General features: G+C 43.9%; 2 long non-coding RNA genes across 2 annotated transcripts in view; both read left to right on the top strand.

Moving 5' to 3' along the window:
* The window catches only part of LOC129511566 (uncharacterized), a 75785-nt gene that overhangs the window by 9760 nt on the left and 53710 nt on the right, over positions 1 to 12315 (top strand). The window lies entirely within an intron of this gene.
* Positions 1025 to 8512, top strand: LOC129511568 (uncharacterized). Its single transcript, XR_008664861.1, has 3 exons — positions 1025 to 1815; positions 5264 to 5367; positions 7451 to 8512. It is a non-coding gene; the product is annotated as an uncharacterized LOC129511568 (long non-coding RNA).

Below are 12315 nucleotides of genomic sequence, written 5' to 3' on the forward strand. Positions count from 1 at the left end.
ATTTTATGTATTTGGTCTTGCTCTTAGAACTTGTCCTTGGAGCTTGGTCCTAGAGCTTGATGTTCCTCACTCCTGAATCACAGAAAGGCTTCCCTTTTGTTGTCTTTAAAAGAAAATGTTTGCTTAGTAGAAGTGCAGAATTAGCTTTGATTTTAGAACCTCCTGATGAATATTCAGGTATTTGACCATCCTACCCTTAGTTAATTAAAGATAATTTGAAAAGAAGAGAAAGGAATTGTAGGGGCAGCCCCGGTGGCTCAGGGGCTTAGCGCCACCTTCGGCCCAGAACATGATCCTGGAGTCCTGGGATCGAGTCCTGCATCGGGCTCCCTGCATGGAGCCTGCTTCTCCCTCTGCCTGTGTCTCTGCCTCTCTCTCTCTCTCTCTCTGTGTGTGTCTCTCATGAATAAATAAATAAAATCTTAAAAAAAAGGAAGAAAGAAAGAAAGAAAGAAAGAAAGAAAGAAAGAAAGAAAGAAAGAAAGAAAGAAAGAAATTCTAGAACCACAAAGCCCAAATCATGGTTTCTCACAATTTTTTTTCCAATGGGTAGGGACTTCTGAATCACAACAATGTGTAAATGATGTTATATATAGCTGTTATTTTTTTTTAAATTTTATTTGTTTAGTTATTTTACAGAGAGAGAGAGAGAGAGCAGGGGGAGGAGCAGAGGGAGAGAGACAAGCAGACTCTATGCTGAGCATGAGCCCAACAGGACTCGAGTCCCATGACCCTGAAACCATGACCTGAGCTGAAATCAAGAGTCAGATGGTCAAATGACCGAGCCACCCATCTTCCCCTAAAGCTGTTATTTTTTAATTCAAAAGTTATTTTTGTTAATAACTACAGGTTTAATAAAATGCTGGCCAACTATTAACTGTGTGTATTAATTAAAAAGTAGAGGACATAGGTTTGGGACTTAAACTGACTTGGGTTGGGATCTTGGCTAGCCCAGGGGTAAGTGACTTAGCTTCTCTGAGGTTCAATTTTTTTTTAAAGATTTTATTTATTAAAAAAAAAAAGATTGCATTTATTTATCCATGAGAGACAGAGAGAGAGAGAGGCAGAGATACAGAGATACAGGCAGAGGGAGAAGCAGGCTCCATGCAGGGAACCCGATGCGGGACTTGATCCTGGGCCTCCAGGATCACACCCTGGGCTGAAGGCAGCGCCAAAACGCTGAGCCACCTGGGCTGCCCTGAGGTTCAATTTTTATCTGTAAAATGTGAGTAACTAAAATGTAGCCAAGCCTTCCTTGGGCAGCTCAGATCTGACCTCACCACATAACTTTGCACTAAAAAAAAGAAGAAAACCCATAAATCTGACTGAGAGAGTATTACAGAATAATCTACCGTGTTCCTTTGAAATCAGAGCATGTTTTCAAATGATGGGTATTTGTAATCTTTCTTTCTTTCTTTCTTTCTTTCTTTCTTTCTTTCTTTCTTTCTTTCTTTCAGCTCTTCCTCCCTCCTTCCCTCCCTTCTTGCCTTCCTGCCTTCCTTTTGGCTGGCACAGAAAATAATGGTGTACTCCACCATTGATCATATCTTACAGGCAGTGGTGTCTTAGATTTAAATGAAATATGTCAGTGTCTTTTTTTCTAAGAGTTTATTTATATATTTGAGAGAGAAAGAGCACAAGCTGGCAGATGGGGGCAGAGAGGGAGGAAGAAACAGACTCCCCGCTAAGCAGGGAACCCAACTTGAGGTTCCATCCCAGGATCTGAGCCGAAGGCAGATGCTTAACCAACTGAGCCACCCAGGCACCCAGCATGTGGCAGAGTCAGTATTGAGGCTTTCTTGGAGCTCTGAAGGGGTAAGTTATACTTCATGTACCTGAACTTTGAAAAATCCTCTCCAAATCTCCCATTTTTTCCCCAAATTCTTCTCCTCTCTGTAGTGACCATGGTATGTTTCTCTCTTTCTCCCTGGCCTCCTCTTGCAGCCCGTGGGCCCTTGCCAGGCCTCTCCTACCTTCCCTCTCCCCCTTGCTTTCTCTTCACTGTCCCCTCCTAGCCGTTAGTTTGCCCAGCTCCCTCCAGCCACTCACCGATTCCACCTTTTTATTTCAACTTAGCTCCCCTCTCTCTTGGCTTCTCCATTCCTGTCCCCAACAGGGGACACCCACCAAGGAAAATAAAGAGTCCTCCAAGAAACTACCTTCCTATGAAGTGGGGAGCAGGGAGGCAATTATAAATACTTAACATTTTGTGTGTGGTTTCATAGACAATGACAATATCTACCTTGTGGGGCTTCTGTGGGGATTAGAAGAGATAGGGAGTATAAATACTTGGCACGATGCTGGCACATGCTAAGAAGTCAACCAGTGTTAGCTATCATTATTTACTATTGTTCTAGAAATAAATGTACAATTAACATTGTAACAACACAGGAAAGAGAAAAAGGCCAAAGGAGAAAGAATCACCCTCTGTCTTAACACTGCATATTTTCCTAGTAGCAATTATAAATATGCCACGGTGAAATTTGATTTTTTATGCTTTTCTAGTGACAGAGCATTCTTATGTATGAATCATAGTCCATAAATGGAGATATAAGGATGAGAAGAAAGTCATTGTGCATTTCTAATGCATTTTAACATGCAGCATTCTGTGATATTTTTGGATTACCACAGAGAGGAACTTACTATCGTCTTCTTCCTGTATCTAGCATGAATTTCTTTTTCTCTAGTAGAAGGACATTTGGCAGAAATTTATTGAAATTCAAAGGAATGCTACTACGTACTATTCTAATGAAGTATTTGAAGAGGATTGTAAAAAAAAATCCTTTAAACACTAGGGTAAATAACTTTTAATACGCTTTCCTACTTATAGTCATGGAAGATAAGAGGAAAACCTTGCAGACTGTAAAATGCAACCGGTGATCTGGGTTGTCATTTCAACGTCACATGATTTGGAGTTGGAGAAACTGGCCCGAAGGCTGAGACCCTGACTAAGTGACGTCACCCCCACGCACCCACCCAGGTTCATAGCTTGAAGCCCTAACCCGCAATGTGATGGTATTTGGAGGTGGGATCTTCAGGAGGTGTTTAGGGCTAGATGAAGTCATGAGGGTGGAGCCCTCATGATGGGATAAATGCCCTCCAAGAAGAGACACCCGGGAGCCCTCTGTGTCCCCATGTGCACAAAAGAAAGGGTGCTCGCAGGGAGAAGGCAGCCTTCTACAAGGCAAGAGAAGGAGCCTCAGAATGAGTCCTACCTTGGCGGCACCTTGATCTTGGACTTCCCAGCCTCCAGAGCTGGGCAACAAATTGCTGTTGTTTAGACCACCCAGCCAATGGCATTCTGCTATGGCAGCCCAAGAAGACCAGTCGAGTCTGGTGTCCTCTCATACTGAAAGTCAACAGGAAGGTTAACAGCAAGACTTCTTAGGCTAATTTCTCCATGCAAAGGGAAGTTTCCTAAAAGCTCTGTGAAAGTTGAGACAATGTAAGAAGTAAGAGCACATGCGTAATGTTGCAAAACCAAACTGAAGGCTTGGTGAAACTCAAAATTAGGAAGTTTTATTTTTAGAAATTGCAACATGCAACTCAACCGTTCCTTGATTTCTTTGCTGGCTAACGTATGGAGATAGTGAATCGATACCCAGCGTGGGAGCATTTTGCTGTCTCAACAGGTTTCATGCTGCTATCTCAGGAGGGAACATTCTAGTAGCTGCTGAGAGCATCTCCTGAGGCCCCCATCATTTTGTGACACAGCAAAGAGCCCTTGGACTCTGTGCCTGGGGAAGGACATGATCCATGCCCCAAAGGTTCGCCCTGCCTTTGGGAAAACTGTGTTCTTCCCTAAAGGGCAATTCTGAATCCAGCTCTTTTGGGGGCTCTGAGAGAGAGAGAATATAAATATGGTAAATTCAGGGACAGTTTCCCCGAGAGAGCCATGTGACAGAAAAAAAATTCCCTCTTCCTCCCTCCATCTGGCTCTATATTTGTATTGTTCTCTCCTGTGTGTGGTGGGAGAAGAAAATTTTACTTTTTAAAATGAGAACCAACAGCTGCCTCCTTTGTCCTCTAGATAAATGTCCTGTTTTGCATGAGGGGACTACCTTGCCGTCTCCTCCAAGGTGATCTCAGTCAGATCCAGGCTGAAAGCTCAGGGCCACACTTCCCGCACTTTGGTGGGGGGAGCCCTGAGGGGTCAGGCAGAGAAGGGAAGGGGAGGGAGAGGCTCAGAGGGAGGAGCTCAGAGGGACTCAGGTCCAGATGGCACAGCAGGAGGGCACCAGGGAGCCCTGAGGAGGCAGGAAGGCCTGTGGGCTCTACTATAAATGTGAAGATGGTGGCCACGCAGCCATGAGAAGTAACTGGCTCCAAACCTTTTATGAGGATGTGCTGCTGAGGCAGATGATGGCTCTGGGACGGCAAGAGGGCGCTGGGTTCCAGGGCTGGGCCCAAGAGAAGGCAGGACACAGGCATTCAGTGGGGACAGGAGATTGGAATGAAGTGGCCATGAGAAGGAAAAGCCCGGGAAGGCCCAGGTTGAGCCATTTGGATGGAAAGGCCGAAGGGTGGGCGACTTCCCAGCCCGGCCCTAGGTCATGCATAGGAAGGGTACAGTATACTGTTAGGTGCTGGAAGGATCAGGGCCCCGTCTCCAGGGTGGGAGAAGGGGTCTGGAGGAGGGAGGACCAGCCTCTACTGTCCTGCTCACCATCTGTGGGAAAGGCACGTCCCAGATCTCCAAACAGGGTCCAAATGGGAGCGGTCGATGTTGATGTTCTCACAGCCTGGATTTGGAGGTGCCAGAGGGCCTGGAGTTGGCCGCTGGTCAGGTGGACCTGTCTTTGTGGGTGGTATAAGGCTAGGAAGGGAACGCTGGAGGATCACCAAGGCCCTCTGCAGCAGCCACTTGTCATTTCTGGGGACAAGGCGTGAAGTAGGTAACAGCTTAACCATGATAGGTTTGGAAGCCAGACTGTTTTTCTGCTTCTTGAATTCCTCCTGCTATTCCCTTTCCTTCACATTTAGCAAAGTCATTTTGAGAGCCTGCGACAGCTGGGCTCCAAAAGTGTCACCTTCCCAAAGGTGAAGACACGGTTCTCATCCAAACGTACAGTGAGCCTTGTCCAAGATTTCTTTAGCTCCCTAATGAGGGAAGCAGCACGATGACACAGCTAGTTCCAAGGAGAAGAGACAGAAATATATGTGGTTAGTGACGAGAAGGCCGGAGCAAGATGGCTGAGTTAGAGACAGGACAAGATGGTGACCTCACAGGGCAATCAAACTGCCTATCTTTTCTACTCGACAGAAGTCATTTGCATCTCCACCGGGGAAAAGGTCATTTGCAAAATATGCCACTCTTCCACACAGTAGATGTAACCTCACAGAGCTCAACCTAATCGCTTGAAAATAGTAAGTCCAACAGTTGCTTCCCTCAAAATCAGATGACTTGTAGGCAGATTGTTACACAGACTCACAGTCATGTGGCTTTGAAAGAGTATGGGGGGGGGGCGTGTAACTGGGTGACGGGCATTAAGACGGGCATGTGATGTGATGAGCGTCACGTGTTACGCGAATCCAGTGGTTGAACACTGCATCTGAAACTGATGATGTGCCATGTTGGCTAATGGAATTTAAATCAGAAGGAAAGAGAGAGAGAGAGAGAGAGGGAAAGGAAGGAAGGAAGGAAGGAAGGAAGGAAGGAAGGAAGGAAGGAAGGGAGGGAGGGAGGGAGGAAGGGAGGAAGGAAGGAGGGGAGGGAGGGAGGGAGGGAGGGAGGAAGGAAAGAAGGAAGGAAGGAAGGAAAGAGGGAGGAGTACCTGGTAATATTTTTGCTGAATTTCCAATTTTTGGATAATTTTTCTTAACAAAGGGAAGTAAGGGACTAGACTATTGTTGTCACTTAGGTTGGAGAACTAAATAAAGCATCAGAGTCCTGGAACAAGCCATGACTTTCAAAGAGGTACATTGTGGAGAATCTGGTCCAAGAAAATTTATCCCCAAACATAGGTTTATTAATTTTTTTAATTTTTATTTATTCATGAGAGACTTAGAGAGAAAGAAGCAGAGACACAGGCAGAGGGAGAAACAGGCTCCATGCAGGGAGCCCGACGTGGGACTCGATCCCGGGTCTCCAGGATCATACCCCAGGCTGCAGGCAGTGCTAAACCGCTGCACCACCGGGGCTGCCCTTTTCCTGGCTTTTCTAGTGGCTTCAACCATATGAATATATCCTTAATTCCTGGTTTCTAACCTTATCTCTTGATAGTGAATATTATCCAGGATGTATTTGGTAGCAGATAATAGAATATCAACTAAAATAGCTTCAACAATACAGACTCGATTACTTCATATAACAAATCTGGTAGTGACAGTTTCAGGGTGAATTTAATGGTTCAGTGATGTCATTGAAGATCTCAAGCCTTCTCATCTTTTCTTTCTGCCGTAGAAAAACATGTCTCAACATGTCGGCCATGTCTCCTTGCTGTGGTCACAAGATCGCTGCCGTAGCACCAAGTATTATTTTCATAGGACATCATCCTAACATGAAGGTTAAGGAGGAGGTCTTGGGGTGCTTTTCCTTTTTTGATTCTCTCTCTTTCTCATTTATTTTTTAAGTAGGCTCCATGCCCAGTGTGGAGCCCAACACATTGCTTGAACACATGACCCTGAGATTGAGACCTGAACTGAGATCAAGAATCAGACACTTGGGATCCCTGGGTGGCGCAGCGGTTTGGTGCCTGCCTTTGGCCCAGGGCGCGATCCTGGAAACCCGGGATTGAATCCCACGTCAGGCTCCCGGTGCATGGAGCCTGCTTCTCCCTCTGCCTGTGTCTCTGCCTCTCTCTCTCTCCCTGTGTGACTATCATAAATAAATAAAAATTTAAAAAAAAGAAAAAAAAAAAGAATCAGACACTTAACGGAGTGGGCCACCTAGGCTCCCCTCCTTTTTATTTTTAACCAAAGAGTAAATTCTTTCTTAAGAGCCACCAGCAGGCTTCCACTTATGTTTTATTGGCCAGAAATGGGTCACATGCCAACTTTTACACCAATTACCGACAAAGAAGATGAGCTTTGGCCCAATTATAGTTAATTTTCTTCAGCTGGGCCTACTGACCTTGACTCAGATCAGCTTTCTATTAACAAGAAAGATGAGGAAATGGCAGCTGAGTAGCAACGAGCTACAACAGCCACTCATAGCACTTTAGGTGGTGTTCTTTTAATTTGGAATTCTTCCAACAGTCTGTTCCTCCTTTTTCTGGTTTAAAAGTAATGTCTACGTGTTTCTTATTATAAAAGTAATGTATGCTGATTGCTCATTGGGGAGAATATAGAATACATAAAAGAAAATAAAAATCACTATGTGGGTATGTGTATGGATATACATGGATTACACAAAATTAGGACTGTATTATATGTAATTTAGTTTAGTTTCTTATCTATTTTTACTTGACATTTTATGATGATCTTGTTTCTGTTTCCTTCTTGGTCCCAGCCCTTCTCCACACATGTCCAAAGGAAAAGAAAAGCACAGAACACATCCTGAGTCTCCACGAAGTGATTAATGAGCTAAAATTCACTTTTGATTCGAGAAGGTCCTGACTTGCTAGCTCCTCATTGGTCTCCACATGGGGCACACCATCTTGTTACTCTCCACCCGCGTTCCCTCCCATACCCCCAGGACAACAAGACACCTAGGTCAAGAAAGAAAGAGAGAAAATACATTCTATTCTTCTCCATCTGACTAAGGCTTGACACTGGGAGTGACCTCACTGTCTTCGAGAATCCTGGCCTCACCTTTACAGGTCTCAGTAGGACACCTCTACCTTTGTATGACTAGCGGGTGATAGCACCAACTGTTGTGCATGGAATAAATGCTCCTATATTGGTGGCAGGGATAATCTCCATCTCCATAGAGCGTTGCTTGTACCTCTGTCCTGTGTGTCATTATGTTAACAATGGGGAGGCATATATGGGAGAACTTCTATGGTTGACCTGGTTCTTAGAGACCTCCAGATGAGGAGCTATTTGTCCTGGACAAAAGTTCTCTGATTGATCACTGTGTCCACAGCACATTATCAACCTCAGGGGGCCTTACTTTAGAAAAAACACTGTCTACAGTGGTGCTATGGAGTATATGTTCTCAGTATTTGTTGCTTACTTTGGTCATGGTATCAGTAGAGATAAATGCCTATTGTTAAAAGGCCTAGAGCTACTATTTGAGGATAGTTGGACCCAAAGCCCCATGTGACAGAGAAAAAAGATAAAAGATGGCAAAAGAGATAATTTCTCTCAATTCTATCCACCCAGGCCATAAAATGTGAATGCCATTTTTTAGGTGGTAGGGAGCTGTGAAAGTCTCTATTAAACTTTGTGAGGAACCACCTGACCACATGTGGCAGATTGTATTTTCCAAAGGTGGCCCCACCAATATCTTCATCCCACATGCTCTTCTGCAATGTGACGTTGCTACTCTCTCAAGAGATGGGTCTAATGGGTCACCTATCCTTGAATCTGACTGGCCTTAGTGACTCCCATGTAAGATTGCCAGGTTTAGCAGAAAAAAAAAAATACAAGATGCCCAGTTAAATTTTGATTTCAGATAAACAGTGAGTGATTTTTTAATGTATGTCCCATGCAGTGTTTGTATTTTATTTCACCCCTCTTCTCATGTAACCATAGAATGTGACAGAAGGGTTGCACATGACTTCTAAGGCTAGATTAGAGGAAGCTTGAAGTGTCTGTCTTGGTCTCTTAGAACACTTGCTCTATTGATGCTGCCTTTTGGGACACACCCTCTTGGTAAACTGTGCTGTGAGAAACCCGAACCTCATGTAGATTCTCCAAAGATCCCAGCCCAGGTGCCAGGCATGTGGGTAAAGGCACCACTACCAGAGCAGGCTTACCAACAGAATTTTCTATGGTGATGGATATGTTCTATATCTGTATTGTCCAATACCACAGCTGCTAGCCACATACATCTGTGTTCAATCCACTAGCCATATGTGGCCATAGAATCTTAAAATGTGGGCAGTGCCACTGAGTAACTAAATTTTAAATTTTAATTAATTAATTTTATTTTTTTAAAGACTTTATTTGAGACAGAGAGAGAAAGAGAGAGAAAGAGCATGAGCAGGGGGGAGAGGGAGAGGTAGTCTCCCCACGGAGTAAGGAGCCCAATATGGCTCGATCCCAGGACCCTGGGATCATGACCTGAGTGAGCCAAAGGCAGACGCTCAACTGACTGAGCTACCCAGGCGCCCCATTCTTAGTTAATTTAAATGTACATTTAAATAGCCGCATGTGGCCACTGTTTGGACACTATAGTTGTAAATGATTTCAGTACCCAGCCCTTGGAGTCAATCCTACTCATTTGAGTCTTTCTAGTTGAGGCCTCAGGTATCTAGGTGCAGAGCAAAGACCCCTCAACAGTGCTCTGTCCAAATCCCAACCCACAGAATCCAGAACATTAACAAAAAGGGTGTTGTATGTTGCCAAGTTTGGGGTTGTTTATTATGCAGCAGGAGATAATCAGAACAAAGTGTACCAAGAAAGACCATCTAGAGGAGGGTTCCAAATCCAAAGGCCCTAGGGCCAGGAAGGAAGTAAATGAAGAGAACAGCCCAAGGTGATTGTAGCCAAGACCCATGAAAAGGGCAAGGATCAGTCATCTAGTTAAACAATGTTCTTCAGTTTCTAGTGACCCAGAGAGGCCTCAGGCCTGGAGGGTAAAGATTTCTGCTGACTCTACTTACGAGGCGTGACATCTCAAGTCACTTTTAATTTTGAGCCCCAATTTCTTAACCTATAAAGTAGGACTGAAATGACCTGTCTACACAGGTTGGCTTAGCATGTTGGAGGATCCAAGGAGCTTGTGGAACGAGGGCACATTGTTTGCTCCTCACACTGGAATCCATCCTCACAGACCTGCTCAGTCCTCTGCTCCGGAACAGCTTTGCAAACCCACTACAGCAGCTCATGTTTCACTTACAGGAGCTCTGTGGTTTTAGGCACCAAATCTTATTAAACAAGATGAAACTGTTAAAAGAAACCTCATGGTTTTTCTGGGTATCTGGTGGGGCTCTGTTTCTGTGGAGGCTCTTAGCTCTGAGTTGCACACTTTGCTGAAGCTGGTTTCCAGTGATGATCATTGAAATGGGCCTGGGGTGCAAGGCCCCAGGAGCCCTGATGGACTGGCCTTGGGGCCTAGACATCTGAGGGTGGATCTCAGTGTTCTCTCAGATGTCAAGGGAATTGTTTGGAATTAAATTCTGGCCAACAAGGAGCAGTGAGCCTATGTATGAAATCTAAGAGCACATGGCATGTGTATAGTCAGTGTGCTCTAGATTTCAGGATGGGAGATTTCAAGAAAGTTCAGGGAAAGGATGTGCATGATCCCATGTCCCGAGTGGAAAGAGTGGAGACTTTAGAATGAGACAACATGGGCTTGAATCCAGGCTCTGCCAATTATAGGGTCAATGATCTCTGAGACTCAGTTATCTTATTTGTGAAAGGGGTGTGATACCTCCCTCCCAGGGTGTTATAAACAGTAATTGGGATACAACTAAATATTGACATTTAGTCAGTATTGAAAAGAATATCAGAATATTCAATAGATAATAAGATGTATCACATTCACATCCAGTGAATAAACATCCACGAATTAATAGATGTTTGAGAAATACAGATATCGCCCAAAAGAGAAGCTGGCTTAGGAGGGTTGGGGGCTTTAGAAGATGGCACATGACAACTTCAGAGCAAGTTCTCTTGGCGCCGAATGACAGGGCAGGCAGCAAAAGTGGTTAGAAATCAAAGAGGGATGTGGTCCTGCTTTTCTACCTGCAAATAAGCAAAGAGGAAAATGATTAAAAGAGCCTATTTGGGAGCTTAGATTACCTCACTTTTCCGGGGCGCAGGGAAGTCACCCAAGCTTGCAGGGGGCAGTTTCACAGATTCTCTATATCTTAAAAATCCAACAGTCTTCCTTCTTGAAATTTATCTTACAGCAATAATGAGATAAGTAAATCAAGAAGTATATTCAAGCATGCTGTTGATAAAGAGTAAAAACTGGCAACAGCCTAAATATTGACTAATAAGAAGTGGCTAAATAATTATTGTAAACCTATAGCAGCATGTATGTAGCCATAAAAGTAAATAATGTAGGTCTATGTTTATTGACATGGACAGATATTCAAAAGCTGTTATGTGACAAATGGATGTTAGCAAACAATATGAATAGTCCAGTCTCCCTCTTTTTTAAAATTTCATCTTATGTAAATTCAATTAATTAACATATATGATTAGTTTCAGAGGTAGAGGTGAGTGGTTTATGAGTCTTATATAACACCCAGTCAGTGCGCATCACATCACATGCCCTCCCTAATGCTCATCACCCAGTTACCCTGTCCCCCTACGTTATCCCCTCCAGTGACCCTCAGTTTGTATTTTTATAGTTAAGAGTCTCTTACGGCTTGTCCCCTTCTCTGATTTCATCTTGTTTTATTTTTCCCTCCATTCCCCTATGGTCTTCTGTTTTGTTCCTTAAATTCCACCTTTGAGTGAGATCATAGGATAATTGTCTTTCTCTGACTGACTTATTTCACTTAGCATGATACCCTCTAGTTCCAACCATGTTGTTGCAAATGGTAAGATTTCGGGTATTTTGATGGCTGAGTAATATTCTGTTGTATAAATATACACCACGTCTTCTTTATCTGTTCATCTATTGATGGACATCTGGGCTCTTTCCATAGTTTGGTATAATCTCCCTCTTTTTTAAAAAAATATTTTATTTATTCATGAGAGACACACACACAGAAAGAGAGAGAGACACAGAGAGAGGCAGAGATCCAGGCAGAGGGAGAAGCAGGCTCCATGCAGGGAGCCTGACATGGGACTCGATCCCTGGTCTCCGGGATCACACCCTGGGCTGAAGGCAGCGCTCAACTGCCGAGCCACCCAGACTGCCCAATCTCCTTCTTTAAAGTGCATAGTATTTATGGAACATGGACCTGGAGAGCTACCTATCTAAATATTCAATGCTTATGATCAGTTGGTTTATAGGATGTGCTTTTGACTGAAATCTAATTCAAATACCATACACGTCACCCTTCTAAAGTGCACAGTTCAGCAGTTTTTAGTATATTCAGAGTCGTGCACAATCTTCACTAATTCCACAACATTTTCCTTACCTGAGCATTTTGTAACCCATGTCCGTTAGTGGTCAGTCTTCTCCCCAGTCCTTGGCAACCACTAATCTTTTCTGTCTCTATCGATTTGTGTTCTGGACGTTTCATATAAATGGAATCCTACTGTATGTGGCCTTTTGTGTCTGGCTTCATTTAACATAATGTCTTCAAG

This window comes from Nyctereutes procyonoides, unplaced genomic scaffold, assembly GCF_905146905.1.
Source record: "Nyctereutes procyonoides isolate TBG_1078 unplaced genomic scaffold, NYPRO_anot_genome, whole genome shotgun sequence".
Taxonomy (NCBI): Eukaryota; Metazoa; Chordata; class Mammalia; order Carnivora; family Canidae; genus Nyctereutes; species Nyctereutes procyonoides.